Source organism: Pleurodeles waltl, chromosome 10 (assembly GCF_031143425.1).
Source record: "Pleurodeles waltl isolate 20211129_DDA chromosome 10, aPleWal1.hap1.20221129, whole genome shotgun sequence".
NCBI classification, from domain to species: Eukaryota; Metazoa; Chordata; class Amphibia; order Caudata; family Salamandridae; genus Pleurodeles; species Pleurodeles waltl.
In genome coordinates this window covers 518,448,710-518,466,488 of record NC_090449.1, presented here as the reverse complement: position 1 = coordinate 518,466,488, position 17,779 = coordinate 518,448,710, and positions in this window count along the sequence as shown.

Sequence of the window (17,779 nt, the reverse complement as noted above, 5' to 3'; positions counted from 1 at the left end):
TGTTCTTTTTTATGCCTAACTATTGGAAACTTTCAGTTTCCCATTTCAATCCTATCTGCAGGAAATCCTCACTGTGTACTCCCTTCAGGGCCCAGCAGGAATATTGTAGTCTTGTCTCTATTAACCTGTAAACCTGATATTTACCCAATCTATACATTTCCTGCACCTGAACTAGCAGAGATCTTTTTGGCTGGCAATCACACACCAAAACATCATCCATATTTACAGGGGTAATGCCCTATCCTCTCAAAACGTCTTGTTAATGGCTCTATCACTAGTGCAAACAGCATTGGTAATAGAGGGAATCTCTAACAGGTTCTTCTCTCATCCACTTTTCCAACACTATCCCTCCAGATTTCACCATGGCTACAGGTTCTGTGTATAGCAGCTAGAACCATCTCCTTAACTTAGGGCCAAAGCCCATCTTCTGGAGTGTTTTAAGCATATGTCCACGATTTAGGACCAGATTTACTAAAAAGTGGAGCAGGGTGGAGCTGTGACAAAATTGGCAGTGCCACGCTGCATCACTTTGGAAACACAGGGATGCGCCGTATTTATTAGAATACGGCGCAGCCCTGCTTTTCCCCCTGCACTGGCGCTAAATTTAGCAGCCAGCACCAACACAGGCATCCTTGCACCATTGTGCAAGAATGTCTGCGTTGAGGGGTTTGATTGTTCATGTGCGGGAAGGTGTCCCTTCCTGCACATAAACAATCACTAATGGTGATTTTGGTACTTCTGTGTGTGCTGCAAAGCATTATTTTGAAAGATTGTTTACAGGAAGGGACACCTTCTTGCACATAAACAAATAATTTCTGGCATTTTGCTCCTTCTGCAGCACACATAGAAAAAGCAAAAAACAAGGAGGAATAAAAGTATTCCTCCTTGTTGTGCCTTACTAACGCCATCCCTTGGGCAGCATTAGATTTTTGGCACTACCTCAGGTTTACGAAAATACATAAATCCTGGCAGCTTCAAAATGCATTGGGTGTTGCTGTGGCACACCCACAGCAACACCCATTGTACACCCCTTCCATGCAAAGTCCTGCGTGTGAAGGGGCCATATTTACAAGGTGGCGTTAAGCCACAAAAAGTGGCTTAAATCCACCTTGCAAATACAGCACAGGGTATAGCGCCATTGGAGTGTCATGTAAAGTGACGCTCTGGTGGCCTTAGGGGCTCATAAATATGCCCCTTGGTGTATCAACCACTTTTATTATGTCAAGCACAACCTATGCCACAACCTTATCAGTATTTTTTAATGCATTTAGAATATGACTCACAAGTCCTAAATAAAGGTTTTTGCTATACCTGGGGAAAAAACCCACATTGATCCTTGTGTACCAGGGTTTGCGTCACCTGCACTGATTAATTAGCCAATATCTTGGCTTCCACATTTATCACTGATAAAGGTCTATAGAACTGTATGTGAGCGGGATCCCTATTATGCAGGTCATCACCACTATCACCACCCTCATGGCACCTGGAGCATCCCAACTTGTTTGGCCTCAATGTAAATGTGTAACCATTTTTTTGCAAAAAGTGCCCCATGTGCTGGTAAAATTTAGGCCTGGACAGAACTCATAGAATTTAATTCCATAGAATTCTGCAGAGTTACATAAAATCTCAAAATTCAGCGAGTTCCACGAATAGGCAGAAAATGCACATCATGCTGCATGTGCTGCAATTTCAGCACAGTACCACATTCTGTGCTGAAAAATAAGTGCAAATACACTGCCATTTTGTTTTATTTAATCTGCTCCAACCCATCCAATCTACCACTTCTGATCAGTTTTCTTAATCATTCCCAACTTTTGATTTTCCCTGTGTGTATTTATGTGTGTGTTTTTTGTGACTTTTTTGTACTTCGGGGCATACTTAAGAGCCCCTAGCACCATTCTCACGCTACATTAGCGTCATGTTTTGACGCTAATGTGGCATTAGAAGGCAAAAAAGGCTGTGCCATATTTACAAAGTGGTGCAATGCATGCATTGCACCATTTTGTTTCTCCTTGCATTACATTATGCCTAATGTATGAACAGGGAACAAAAACAAGTGGCGCAAGGAAATCTAAGAGATTTCCTTGCTCCATTTTTTTTGCAGTTTTAATACCTGCTCAGAGCAGCCATTAAAAGGAGGCTTCCTTTTGCTTACAATTGGCCTCTAGGTGATTTGCAGGATTAGCATTAGATTTTTATCACTAATCCTGCAAAGCTCCGGACTATCGTAAAAATTCAGACGCTAGTCCCCTAACTACATCCATGGTGCGCCGTATTTTAAATACGTGCACACATGTTGGCGTTAGGGGGTCAGTAAGGGGCACAAGAAAAGTGGTGCTTCAGTGTGTGAAGCACCACTTTTCTTAAATGTGCTCCTTTGTTTTTATTTTCATTTTTGGACCTTTCCTTTTGTTTCCCCTACCATCCTAGTCTGACTTCCTTCCAGCCCAAATGGCAGAAGCAGACAGCACCACATGCATCCCCTAAAAATTATAATATTAATTAATTACTTTTTTCAAGCATCATGAGTGCAGGTAAGAGTTAAGGTTACGGTTAAAGTGATATTATAGTTAGGTGAATATGTCTGTGACAACATTAACATTTTGAACTCATGAAAACCACAGAAATTCAGCAGTTATAGTTAACAGAGCCAACTAAAACTTGCACCCCACCGTGCACTGCTTGTTACCTCACATATTACATCACTCATGACATGTTCTATGACATCATTTATGACATCACTCATGACATATCACGTGATATCATTGAAGATATCACTGATGACATCATCCAATAAGTGTGCTTATTTTGTAGTTTACATAATGGTGGAAAACTACCATGCGTAATCTACTGAGCTGAGAAGCTGTCTTCTGAAATTGTCACAGATTATACTGTTCATCCACTTTTCTTCATTTTCTTTCTCTACCTGAAGTTCCTTGCCATGTATTTATTCTTCAGTAAGATATACTTTACTTTTCCTGGAGTACAGTGTACCCCATTACCACAGGGGGAACAGTGGGAGCAGAAATCTCACCAGACTATAAATGTTTGACTTTATTGCTCGATTAGATTTTGCCACATTCTACCACCTATCAGTGATACTTGTACAATAGTTAGTTACTGGCCTTCTCCTACCGCCTGTAACTATTGACCACTAATGGGGTCTGCCAAATGCCAACATCATACACAAAAAAAATCCCAATCTCTCCTTCCCGAGAATAACTTCAGTACTAAGGGCCTGATTAAATAGGCCCTAGTGCTACCTTAGCACCGCCATAGCATCATTTATTTATGCTAAGACAGCGCTAAAGTGGTTTTTTACATGTGCCATGCTTACAAAGTGGCGCAACACATACATTGCGCAACTTTGTAAACCCTTGCGCAACATTATGCCTGCGCCAGGCATAATGTATCCAAGGGGGTGTTCCCCCGTTAGAGATTTCCTTGTGCCATTTTTTGGGCACTTTTAACTCCTGCTCAGAGCAGGCCTTAAAAGGGGGCATGCCACTGAATACAATGGGCCCCTATGTACTCTGCAGGAGTAGCGCCAACATTTTGGCGCTACTCCTGCAGAATACATCAATAGCATCAGGAATTCTGATGCTATTTCCATTACCCTGCACCATGGTATGTCATATTTTAAATACTGTGCACACATGCCTGCCATTGGGGGGTGCTATGGGAAGCAAGACAAGTGGTGCTGCACTGCGTGCAGCACCACTTTTCTTAAATCAGCCCGTAAGTTAATAACCTGAGTACATTAAGCACTGGCTGCTACCTCTCTCAACATTATTGCAGAGTTTCCCAAAGGAACTTTCTAATCCTGGTGGTAGTGTCAAGGAGGACATCACAAAAACAACATCCTACCTATTCTGAATTATGTTTGTGAGGTGAACTTCAAATGTGAGAGGGTTATCCATCAAAGGCAACCACAGTGAAAGAAAACACAGAGTTGGTGGATACTCTAAGATGGAGACTACCATTACAAAAAAGTCAAACAAACAACAACTAGAAAGCAATCTGGGGAGCTTGTGTTTAATTCATTTACATTATTAAAACTAAACTTACTGAAACCTCAAGTCAGGACTCAGGACAAGGCTACTCCATGTTTCCTAGATCTTGTGAGCACAAAAGGCATGATTCAAAGTTATAAAATTACATGATTAGCATTACTTTACTCCTGCAGTGTAAGTTTACAAGACAAGTAACATTTCCATCAGTAACCTTATTAGTAGCAAATTTGTGAGAAGTAAGTAACTACTATTATTTTAAAAGGAGTTATTATTAGTTACTACTCATAAAGTTAGTTACTTACTACTTATAAAGATACTCAGAGTACAGCTACATTGCAGGAGTAAAGACATAAAAAATGTAACTTTACCTTTGTGATTCAGTGTGAGAAAGTAGCCTCCTTCTAGCATGGATACCCCCGTTTTTGGCCTGTTTGTGAGTGTTTGTCAGTGTGTTTTTACTGTCTCACTGGGATCCTGCTAGCCAGGACAAAAGTGCTCATAGTTTAAAACCTATTTGTCAGTGTGTTTTGCCTGTCTCACTGGGATCCTGCTAGCCAGGACCCCAGTATTCATAGTTTGTGGCCTATGTGTATTGTCAGTATGCTTGACTGTGCCACTGAAGTTCTGCTAACCAGAACTCCAGTGCTTATGCTCTCTCTACTTACCAAATTTGTCACTATAGTTTAGTGACTCCAGATTCCAATTCTGATTGGCAATCTGGACCCCCCTTATAAGTCCCTAGTATATGGTCCTTAGGTACCCTGGGAATTAGGGTTCCAGGAGACACTTATGGACTGCAGAATTTATTTTGACACCGTAAGGAGGTCATACAAACCTCTCTTCAGGACTGCCACTGAAGCCTGAGTGAAATAGTGCACACATTATTTTAAAGCCATTTTTACTGCACTTAAGTAACTTATAAGTCACCTATATGTCTAATCTTCATCTACTGAAGGCTCGGTGCAAAGTTACTGTGTGTGAGGGCACCCTTCCACTAGCCGAGGTGCCCCCACATTGTCCAAGACTAATTTCCCCGACTTCGTGAGTGTGGGGACACCATTATAAGCGTGTACTCCCTATATGTCACTACATATATGTATCTACACAATGGTAACCCAGAATATGGCGATGGGAGGTTTCTAGGATTGTGAAATTGCACCCCCAATCTGATTCTGGTATGGGGGGGGCAATCCCATACACCCTGAGGGCCCCACCATGGACCCCCAGTATTGCCAAACCAGCTCTCTAAGATTTGCACAGCAGCCCCAGCTGCTGCCACCTCACAGACAGGCTTCTGCCCTCCTGAGGCTCAGGCAGCCAGATCCCAGCAAGGAAGAACAATGTATTTCCTTTGGGAGGAGGATGTTACTTCCTCTCACTTTGGAAGAAGGTGTTACCGGCTTGGGAGGGGTAGCCTCCCAGAGCCTCTGGAAATGCTTTGAAGGGCCTAGATGGTGCCCTCCTTGCATAAACCAGTCTACACTAGTTCAGGGACCCCCAGTCCCTGCTCTGGCGTGAAACTGGACAAAGGAAAGGGGACTGACCACTCCCCTGTTCATCACCACCCCAGGGGTGGTGCCCAGAGCTCTTCCAGTGTGTCCCTGGCGTTAGCCATCTTGGATTCCAAGGTGTGGGGAATCCCCTGTGGTCAGTGCCAATGCCAGCAGGTGACGTCAGAGACCACCCCCCGATAGGTCCATTCCTGGTTTGGTGACCAATCCCCCTCTGAGGGCTATTTAAGGTCTCTCCTGTGGGTGTTTCCTCAGATTCGGCTTGCAAGATTCCTCCAGGACTCCTCTGCATCCCCTGCTTCAACTTCTGACCGTCGGAGCAACCGCAGACTGCTCCAGGAACCACTGTAACTGCGACAAAGTATCCAGGATGCCTCCTGTGACCTGCAACTTCAGCTCCAACCAGTATTTGCAACAGTTTCCAAGGTGTGCATGCTCTGAGGACTGCCTGTCTTCACCCTGCACTAAAAAGACTGAAGGAATCTCCAGTGGAGTGGTGGAGTCACTTCTCTGCTTCAGCAGGCATCCTTCTGCGACAACAACTGGTACTCTAGGACTCCTATCCTGATGGCGAGCATGCTGTCTGTAACACAAGTGGTGCACTGAACTGACCCAGACTATCCAAAGCTCCAGCTCTCAGAATTTGGCAGAGGTAAGAGCTTGCCTCCCCGTACTGCGAAAGTACCCCTGTGCACCTCGTCTTCTGCAGCTCCTTGGCCTTCTGTGCACTTCTTCCAAAAGTTCTTCATGCACAGCGTAGCCCAGGTCCCCAGCACACATCCTGCGCAGCACATCTCCCTGAATTGTTCTCCTGCGGAGTGGGACCCTCCAGTGTAGTGCTGCAATGACCGCACTTTGCATCTCCTTTGTACCTGTGTTCTGGGACCCCTGTGAGTGCTGCCTGGTCTTCTGAGGGCTCTCTGAAGTACTGAGAGCCCCCTCTATCTCCTCAGTCTGAGTTGAGACCCCAGGTCCCTCCTGGGTCCGGGTAGCTCCTCTTTGACCCAAACCACGTATTTGCTTGAACCAAGGCTTGTTGGCAGAATCCAGCGACACAAACAGCCTGCATCCAACAACTCGACGTGGGTCATCTCTTGCACCAAGCAGGAACCCGCAGCTATCTTCTTCGGTGCAGTTCTGTACTTTTCTTCCAACCGGAGAATCCACTTTTGCGCCTCCTTCCAGGTTGGCAGGGGCTCCTGTCCTTCCTGGACTCTTGTTTGACTTTTGGGCTTGGTCACCTCTCTTCACATGTCTTCAGGTCCAGGAATCCATTGTTTGTTGATTGCAAGCTTGCTTGGTTCTTGCATAATTCTTCATCACCACTTGTAGTGTGTTCTGAGGAAACTTGCTGTACTTTACTCTTGCTTTCCTGCTTTCCTGGACTCTGGGGTGGGGTATTTTACTACCTTTGGTGTTTCCTTGTACTCCCCGCACCCCTCTACACACTACACTTGCCTAGGGGGAAATTCGACATTCGCATTCCACTATTTTAGTATATGGTTTGTGTTGCCCCTAAGCACATTGCAATCTATTGTATTTTCTACTGTTTGCACTATTCTATGACTGTTTACTTACCTGATTTTGGTTACTAGTGTATATATTGTGTATAATACTTACCTCTAGGAGGAGTATTGCCTCTAAGATATTTTTGGTTTAGTGTCACTAAAATAAAGTACCTTTATTTTTGGTAACACTGAGGCCCATATTTATACTTTTCGACGCACAACTGCGCCAACGCAGTTGTGCGTCAAAAAATGTAACGCCGGCTAACGCCATTCTGAAGCGCCATGCGGGCGCCGTATTTATTCAATGACGTTAGCCGGCGTTAGCCGGCGCTGCGGAGTGGTGTGCGTAAAAAAAAATGACTTACACCAGGCAGCGCCGGCGTAGGGGAAAATGGAGTTTGGGCGTCAAAAAATGGGGCAAGTCAGGCTGAGGCAAATTTTTCGCCTCAACCCGATTTGCGTCATTTTTTTTCACTCCCAACCCCCATTGAAATTACTCCTGTCTTAGCAAAGACAGGAGTCATGCCCCCTTGCCCAATGGCCATGCCCAGGGGACTTCTGTCCCCTGGGCATGGTCATTGGGCATAGTGGCATGTAGGGGGGCACAAATCAGCCCCCCCTATGCCATCCAAAAAAAATAAAAAATACCTACCTGAACTTACCTTAAGTTTCCTGGGATGGGTCCCTCCATCCTTGGGTGTCCTCCTGGGGTGGGCAAGGGTGGCAGGGGGTGTCCCTGGGGGCATGGGAGGGCACCTCTGGGCTCCTTCTGAGCCCACAGGTCCCTTAACGCCTGCCCTGAGCAGGCGTTAAAAAATGACGCTAACGAGGGTAGAGGTCATTTGTTTTTGCCCGCCCACTCCCGGGCGTCATTTTTGCCCGGGAGTATAAATACGACGCACATGCCTCGGAGTCATTTTTTAGTAGGGAACGCCTCCCTTGCATATCATTAATGCAAGGAAGGTGTCCACGCTAAAAAATGACGCAAACTCTGTGAAATTTGACGCTCGACGCTTCTAACGCCAAAGTATAAATATGGAGTTAGTTTTGCGTCGGATTTGCGTTAAAAAAACGACGTAAATCCGGCACAAACAGAGTATAAATATGACCCTGAGTATTGTCTTTTATTGTGTACAAGCACTGTGTAACTATAGTGGTATTGCAGGAGCTTTGCATGCCTCCTAGTTCAGTCTTGGCTGCTCTGCTACAGCTACTCCTAGACAGCCTAAGCTGCTAGAACACTGGCTACATTTCACTAATAAGGGATAACTGGACCTGGTATAAGGTGTAAGTACCATAGGTACCCACTACAAACCAGGCCAGCCTCCTACATTCAGCCCAGAGCGCACAATAGTATTACCTATCGTTAGACACACATTTGTTCTACGACTCTGCACTATGATGATGTCTCTTTTATGCCTGGTGAGTAGTAGGGCTGGTGTGAGCTATTGTTTCGTCAAGAAGATTGTTTAACAGTTAGTGTAGCTTTAACCACATCAGCCCCACCAAAAGTGTGGTCCATTTATGGTGTAGACTATGAAGTGACAACTCAGTAGATTAACCAACCCTGAGGAAGAGGGTTAGGGGTTTCATGAATGGATGGGAAAGGGGGAGATGAGGAAAGGTGAGATAAACACAAACACAACAGTTATCTAGTCATTGAGCAGCACATCACCATTACATATGTTGTGGAAGGAAGAAGACAGTCCAGTTACCAAATTCAAACAGTCCTTTAGCCCTAATGTTTAAAGATATCTAAATGTTATGTTACTTATGGTTGATGAAAATTAGAAAATAAGGAGGCCCCTCACAGTTCTAAAAATTGCTATTGTCAAAAAAAGAAAAATGATACTGTATATAAAAATGCCAAAATGTATGTTGCATCTGCATTCTGCTTCTCAGAATGTCCATCTTGGGTGCAGAGCTGAACCATTCGAAGCAGTAGTGCTATAGAGCATTTATACAGATGAAGAGAAGGCCCATACATTGCTAAAATGTAAATAGGAGTATTATAGAGACAAGACCAGGTAAGCTTCATGGTCAGTGAGGATCTAAAGGTCAGAGCATAGACTGGTACAGTTGTGTGCGATTATCTCAGAAGTGAGAACAATCTGTTACCTGGAATCCCAGACAAGTATCTGCATGTACCTGGCTGATCAATCCCACAAATATCAATACCATTCAGTTGTGTGCGTCTACCACGTGATGACATGTGACCAGTGAGAGTCCTCCCAGACCACAACCACCTATTAGAGTTTGACATTGAAGCCCTAAGCATTTTACTAATCAACAAACCTTTCTCCAGTCAACAGGAGTAGGCCTTTTGTTTTTTGAGTCACACTGTTTCCCATTGAGGTAGACAGGTATTGTTTCCTAATTCCTAGTTCTAGCTATTGTGGAAGTCCCATCCAGAGTCTGACCTGAATGATATAAACATGTAATGCTGATGTACAATAAAAGCAAAATAATTTTGAGCATTTCGTGTAGTTTTAGTAACTAAACTGACTGGTCTTGGAACAACCTGAAAAATGAAGTCCGTAAAAGGGCCATGTAAGCAATCATAGTGAAATGGGAAAGAAATGCACTCATTCAGGCAGAATCATCTTCTGGGCCTGAACATGGTAAGTCAGATTTTAAAATTAGCTACAACATGCACCCAGCTATCACATTGATCATCAGTCACTCAGTATGTCAGTCATACGTTACCAGTTTCAAGTGTGGTACACATGTGTCTATTGTGTCTGTTTTCCAGTGGAAGGGATGAACAAGATCAGTCTTGTATAATTAATGATGATCTTCAGTGGCATACTGTTTGACTTTTGTCCTTCTACAGGGTCATCTTTAATCTTTTTGCCTCCTGCTTCCTATTTTTTCTGACATGTTGTCGTTGGCTTTTGAACTCTGAGCACTTTACCAATGCTAACCAGTGCTAAAGTGCATATGCTCTCTGTGTAAACTGTATTGTTGATTGGTTTATCCATGATTGGCATATTTGCTTTACTACTAAGTCCCTCGTAAAGTGCACTAGAGGTGCCCAGGGCCTGTAAAGAAAATGCTACTAGTGGGCCTGCAGCACTGGTTGTGCCACCCACATTAGTAGACCTGTAAACATGGCTCAGACCTGCCACTGCAGTGTCTGTGTGTGCAGTTTTAAACTGCCAATTCGACTTGGGAAGTATACCCACTTGCCAGGCCTAATCCTTCCCTTTTCTTACATATAAGACACCCCTAAGGTAAGCCCTAGGTGGCCCCATGGGCAGGGTGCAGTGTAGGTTCAAGGTAGGACATATACTAATGTGTTTTATATGTCTGCCAAATTTGTTTTTCACTGCTGCAAGGCCTATCTCTCTCATAGGTTAACATAGGGGCTACCTTTAAATATGATTAAAGTGTAGATTCCCTTTGGGAGCAGATGGACATGTGGAGTTTGGGGTCTCTGAACTCACAATTTAAAAATACACCTTTTAGTAAAGTTGGTTTTGAGATTGTGTGTTTGAAAATGCCACTTTTAGAAAGTATGCATTTTCTTGCTTAAACCATTCTGTGACTCTGCCTGTTTGTAGATTCCCTGTCTGGGTTAGCTTGACAATTGGGCTGTTTGCACCTCTCTCTAGAGAGTGACACAAAGGGAGCTGGGGTGTAGCCTGCACATCCTGTTGAGCCATCTGTGCTAGGAGGGAGGGGAGGAATGGTCACTTACACCTGAAAGGGATGTGCCTGCCCTCACACAATGCAGTCTCCAACCCCCTGGTGTGAGTCTGGGGCCTGACCTGGGCAAGGCAGGATTTCACAAACAAGACAGACTTTCCTTTGAAGTAGGCCTATTTCAAAGGCAGAACTGGGTATAAGAAGAATACCCAACCCCTTGAAAATTAGATCACTTCTGGACATCAAGAGGAACCTCTTCCTGGAGAAGAGCTGAAGAGTGGAGGAGAAGTGCTGCCTTGCCTGTGACTGTGCTTTGTGGAGCTATCCTGCAGTTGCTGCTTCTGCCTGGTGAAAGGGGACATAGACTGGACTTTGTTGTGCATTCCTGCTTGTCAAGAAATCTCCAAGGTCTTGCCTTAGCTTGCCTCCTGTTGATGAAGTCTCAGGGCCATCAAAGACTTTTCCTGCCAGCACCTGAACTCTCTGCTGAGACTCCTGCCCTGCCAAGTGGTGCCCTATCCAGTTCCTAGGGCCTTGGAAGGTGAAGCTGGCAGACCAAGATTGAAAATCCACGCACAGACTGACATGCGGGGAAAATATAAACGCACCTTCTGATACGTGGCTGAAAAACGACGCGCCGCCAGCTTCGCGGCATGAATCAGTGCTTCACCGGAATCGCAGCTGGAAGATCGATGCAGACATCTGGAGAAATGACGCGCAACAGCGACTGCCGGAGGCTGATAACGTTGCAACCAACATAGCAATGTTTTACTGATACCGTGCGTCAGGATTTTCGACGCAAACCTTGCTGGGCATGAAAAAACAATGCAACGCCTGCCCGGACCAGAGTGCTTGCCCAGATTGACGCATCGCTCTCCTGCGGAGAGGAAAAATGGCGCATGCCGACCCGACCAGAGGAGGAGAACGACGCACGGTCTCGCTTTGGGTGAGAAATCGACGCATCGCTAGCCTTTTCCGACATACATTCGCCGGTGTGTGTTATTTTGACTCTACCCAGGTACTTTTCAATGCTAACAGTGTTTTAAGACTTTTCTCAAAGATTTAAGATTCTTTTGCTTTTAAAATTAATAACCTGACTTGTGTATGGTGGATTTTTGTAGTTTTGGTCTCGTTTTGTTTAAATATTTCCTATTTTTCTAAACCTGTGTTGTGTCATTTTGTAGTATTTTCACTGAGTTACTGTGTGTGTTTTTACAAATACTTTACACCTAGACTCTGAAGTTAAGCCTGCCTGCTTGTGCCAAGCTACCAAGGGGGTAAGCAAGGGTTAACTAAGTGTGATTCTCCTTTACTCAGACTAAAGTGAAGATCCTTGCTTGGACAGGGGGTAACCTGACTGCCAACCAAAGACCCCATTTCTAACATATCCCAGCTAGGAAATGAAGAAAAGGATAGGGGTGGGATGCATTGTTGGCTTCATGTCCTTTAAACTAATGTAGGCTTCATGTGTGCAAACCGGTTCACTCTATAGATGTAATGTCATTAAATGGAAAAGTGTAAGCCAAACACCAGATATATAAATGTTCTTTGCATTTTTTTTCAAAGCAGTATGATTATATATATGCAAGTTCTGTTGCAAGATATTTAGTCAGGGAGGTAGAGTTCAAACCCAAACCCAAACTAGAGGGTTTACCTAGAAGTTTATCAGCTAACACACTTGAGTCTGACTAATTGACCTCCAGCTGTTCTGTTTCATTTCGTTCATTTTAATCATGTTGAATCTCTCTATGTTTTGAGTTGAGAGACTCTGCCTTCTGGCTGTGACAAATTTGGCAGCTGCACTGAACACATGCTCAGAGGATATGTGGGCTACTGGACAAGCCAGTTACTTTATTGCCAGCCTGCTAAACTATGACAATTGTCATTTCTTCCCATACCAATAGATCAATAGGTTTTGATCCAAGTAAAGCTCTTTTGGGTCATCCAGATAGTCTTGGACCATCCTGCGATTGGTAATTCATGCTGCTAATTGCCAGACCTCTGTTGCCTTAACCTCTGCACTTTTGTAAGTCCAGCCACTTGAAAGCAAGCCATTGTAGAGGTTTAGTCAGTTCCATCTGTTGCTAGTGTTGCTGGTGATGATAGTGTAGGCTGTGAGACAATAACACTGTCTTCTCTGGAAGGTTGAAGGCTGCAGACCAGTACTTCTCCCCTGGCCTCTAACTTCGAGCCATTCTTCTTCCAGTTCTCTCACTTCATTGACAATACAAGTTTTGTAAAGTGAAACATTCTGAAAAAGAATGAAAGAGGGCAGTATTTTTTTGTACTGTGGATCAAGTATTGCAGCACATTAGTACTCCTTGGAGGACACAATCACTCTTTGCAGTTTTGGATCAACATCCAAGTGAAGGATTAAGTTCTGAACCAGTTCAAACACTTCTTTGTTCACACCACCAAAGCTTTGCTCTACTTTTTTTATGGTTTTGTAGTAGATGCAACAACAAGACTGCTTGGCGCATCATACTGTCCAACTTGCTAAGTTCCGGTATGAAAACTTCCAAATTAAGTTGTATATCTGTCAGGAAGTTGACTAGCCACCAATTGTTCACCTCTTTTGTCATGGTTTTCCTAGTTGCATCCCTTCCTCTTTAAAGGAGGAAGGTGGTAATGGATCTCCATTGCTCAAACAGATATTGCAGCATGTAGTAGGTTGAGCTCCAAAGTGTTGGTCCCTCTAGTATGAGGTTTTTAACAGGTACTCTATCAGCACACTGAATGATCCTAAACTGTTTCCTGTCTTTAAAATAATGACTGACATGAGTGCAGATTCTTCAGCAGGTGGCCAATATGCTGATTGTATTGTCTTCTTTTTTGAGAAAGTGCTTCACAATCAGGATGATGCAATGTGCCAAACAGAGGACCCTGAAATATCCATCATCTGGCGTGGCTTTGACTGTTTTACTGCCATTGTTTGTGGCAAGAAATGCAATTTTGAAATCCTAGGTTTAAACACCTTGCTCTTAAAGTTGTTTAAGATGTTTACAGCTGTGTGGGACTTATCCATGGCAAACATCACTATTGTTGAATGCCACCAAATGCCCTTCAGATTTTTTCAGTACTGAGGCCTTCAGAAATCTGTTGCCTATCCCCCAAAAAAGAGATCCAATGTGCAGTGACACACATGTTATCAGTTGTTTGACAACTGGTCCATATATCTGTCGTCAGGTGGAAAGTGTGAACAGCACTATGCTGCATAGTTTGGCCAACTAATTGCAGCACATCATGATGGAGCACTGTAACAGCAACTCTGGCAAAATATGTCTCGCTTGAAAACTTCCATTTCATTCAGATGGCCACCACAAACTCCAAAAATCCTACTTTGATGGTGCCACGGACACAGGCAACATCTAGGGAGCACCAGGAGGCAGTTATCTCAATGTGCATCTTGGGGAAATCACAAATGTTTATTTTTTTCAGATGGGGCGTTGGCCTCAAGTACAATAGTGCAAACCTGGCTTACCTTGGCTAACACTTGCGTGACAAATGAAGCATATTGCAATTGTTATTTTCCTCCTTGCTAATCATAAAGAAGCCCCAAACTGGGGAGGATAACTTTTTTAGTGTGCCAATGCCTGAAGAACTGGAGGTAAGTAGGTGTGTCTTTTGCCTATTTGTTTGGCATACTTTGAGTGTTGTAGTGGGGAACGCAGGTCTTGGTGTGGATCTTAAAAATGTGCAAGATGGCAGTGGTAAAACACATCCCTCTGAACAGCTTTAATAGGACGGGTCATCTCAATGTCCTCAGAGCCACCCTCCATACTGACAATCACTGGCTTGTCATCACTATTATGTTTTATAACTCTGAGGCTTTCAGGAACTTTCCTTTTCCCTTGTCTCTCATGTAGGGTCTGGGAATCAATTGGGGTCCAATCTATGTCCATATTATCAGAAGGTAGACTTGGAAACGATGATGGAGTACCATTTGTTTTTTTTGCTGGAGATCATGGAGCCACTGGTTAAAGAGCAATATCTTGCCCAGCAGGAAGCTCAACCTCTTGTTCTGCTACTACTTCAGGAAGAAATGTTGCTGGCTGCGGCTCCTTTTGTCCATTTCCCTCAGTTTTCTGTGACAATTACGTACCTTGCAGCTGAGAAAAACGTAGTTCAGATTCACTGCTCCTCGCCATGACAGCAGTGACTGCATCACTGAGAGACTTAGGCTTCGGTTGGGCTGGTGCTGTTGATGCAGGAGTGCTGCTCCCAGCATTCTGCTACCCAGAGGAGGATGTGGCATATATGCCACATTTTTAAATGGTAGAGGGTGGCATGCCAGTGGTGGCAATATCCTTCTTCTTCTCTCCCTTACTGTCCATTTTCTTGGCAGGAATACCCTTCTTTGGGGCTGTCTTCAAGTTCTTAGCTCTGCCAGTTGCCACTTAGCTGCACAAGCAGAACCAAAGGAGGACTCAGGTAGTGTCACCAAAAGGCGGGCTTCTGTTTAGCAGTACTGTGTGTGATGTCTCTTCTTGTGCACCTGAAAGCAAAACAAGAAACAAATCAGTGAAAAGTGAGATTTGCAGTTTGAATCTACAGACAATATAAGTTAGTGAGGTCATCACAAGTAATTGACAATAGCGTATCTATTCCAAACCATGCATAAACATAATATTTCAAACATTGAAAATGTTTCTTTAAGTGCCTTTAAGGCATATGAAATGCCTGGGGCAATAGCTTACTGGTGTGTACCTATGAAACACCTATGAGAGGCAGGTGGTGCAGAAGAAAATAGAATAATAATCCTTCAAAAAATATTGCTGGTGTTCACTTTTGGCAAATGAGACACGTATGGCAGCAGGTGGTGCAGGTGAATACCTAAATAATCCTTTAAAAAAAATATGGGGTTTATGTTTGATTCCTAAACCCCATTTGAATGAGGGGAATGATATTGTTTTCCTCAGCCCACAACTTTAGCTCCTCCAGCAGAACTCTCACAAAGTATTTTGCTTCATTACCAATAAGTGCTACCAAACGATAGTTCCCGCGGTTCCCCGGGGCTCCTTTATCTTGTAAATTGGAACTAAAATCGAGGCACACCCAGAGGGTAGGATGCAGTTTGTCACAAGAATAGTAGTAAACAGCGATGCAAGATGACTGGACCAAAAAGTGGGATCCTCTTTATAGATTGCGCCCTTTTGCTATTTAGTCCTGAACTAGGCTGGGAGTAATTGAACACCATATGTCTGCTTGGATTTCATGATTGTGCTTTGATGTTAATGGATTTGTGGCCCCTCCACTGTCCCCGTTGCTGCAGGGTTTTTCTTTTCTGGACACTGTGCCAAAGCCATTAATTGTCTGCCAAATCTTTGCTGAGTTGTTTGATTTGCTATCATACAGTAATTTGGCCCAAAAAGAGTTTCAGCTTTCCACTCAAGAGATCTTTTTCTCAGCTTTTAGATTTCGTCTGTCCTGCCTCAATTGATAAAGGGTTCTTGGGTCCATAGGTGACTTTTTTAAGGCTCTACATAGCAAATTTACCCTTTTTTTTTAGCTTTTCTGATCTTATAGTTGCTTGTCATGTGTACAGAGAAAGAGGAACTGATTGGGTTCTGTTTTGGCCTTGATTGGCCCTGCTTGGCATTATAGGGGTCATTACAACATTGGCGGTAAAATCCGCTTACCGCCGTGCAGAAGACCGCCAACACACTGCTGTGGCCGTGGAAATCCGCCACAGCTATTAAGACCCACATCCCGAAATCCGACAAAATTCAGACACCCACACAAGTCCGCCACACCAAAGGTCAGTGATAAACTGGCGAAAACAAAACCGACACCGTCACGCCAACAGAAATACGCCCATGCTATCATGACCCACGAATCCACGTGGCGGTCTTTCAACGCGGTATTCCATTGGCGGTAAACACCACCACGCTCAAAATACACACTCATCTCCAAAACACCACCACATTGGACAATTCGAAAGACACACACCTGAGACACATACACACACCACTCCCACACACTCAATACTAGATAAAACACACACCCACATCACCCACAAACCCCTACGACCACAATTGAGAACGAAGCACAGAGAGAGACACCACCATCCACAAACTAGCAGCCACAGACACTCAACACCATCACCCACACAACTTCCACGCACAAAACACCACACACCACAACATATCACCACACTTATCACCACATACACCACCCCACACATCACCTACACCACCCCATGGCACGGCAAAGACACCCCAGGTTCTCTGAGGAGGAGCTCAGGGTCATGGTGGAGGAAATCGTACGGGTAGAGCCACAGCTATTTGGCTCACAGGTGCAGCACACCTCCATAGCTAGGAAGATGGAGCTATGGCAAAGAAAAGTCGACAGGGTCAATGCAGTGGGACAGCACCCAAGAAATTGGGATGACATCAGGAAGAGGTGGAACGACCTACGGGGGAAGGTGCGTTCCGTGGTCTCAAGACACAACATCGCGGTACAGCGGACTGGCGGCGGACCCCCACCTCCTCCCCCACAACTAACAACATGGGAGGAGCAGGTCTTGGCGATTCTGCATCCTGAGTGCCTCGCAGGAGTTGGTGGAGGAATGGACTCTGGTAAGTCAAATCTTAACTATAATATCCCCCACCCAACCTGCATGCTATCACAGACCCTCGCCCCCACCCCTATCACTCCAACTCCTCACAAATGTACCAATATCACAAACCACACATCCCAACACCAAGCCCTGCATGCAAAACCAAAGCATGGACACCCATCACTAAAGCATGCCCACTGCACATACCCATAACACCCCAATCAACCATCATCACACAAGCCCACAAACACAGGAATGCTAGCACTGGGGTACACGGTCACCCACCCATTGCACACCATGAAACACACAGAGGCAATAATCATGCCTTTCCACCCCTGCAGGACCACTACCCAACGTCACCAGACAGGAGGGTCCAGACATCTCCACCCCACCCAGAGAAGAGGCCCACAGTAATGACAGCAGCTCTGTCCACCTGGATCTAGATGACCAGCCCGGACCATCGTGGGCCTCGGGACAGTCGGTTCCCCTCACACAGGCACAGCCCACCACAGACCTTCCACCCTCTGGTAACACCAGCAC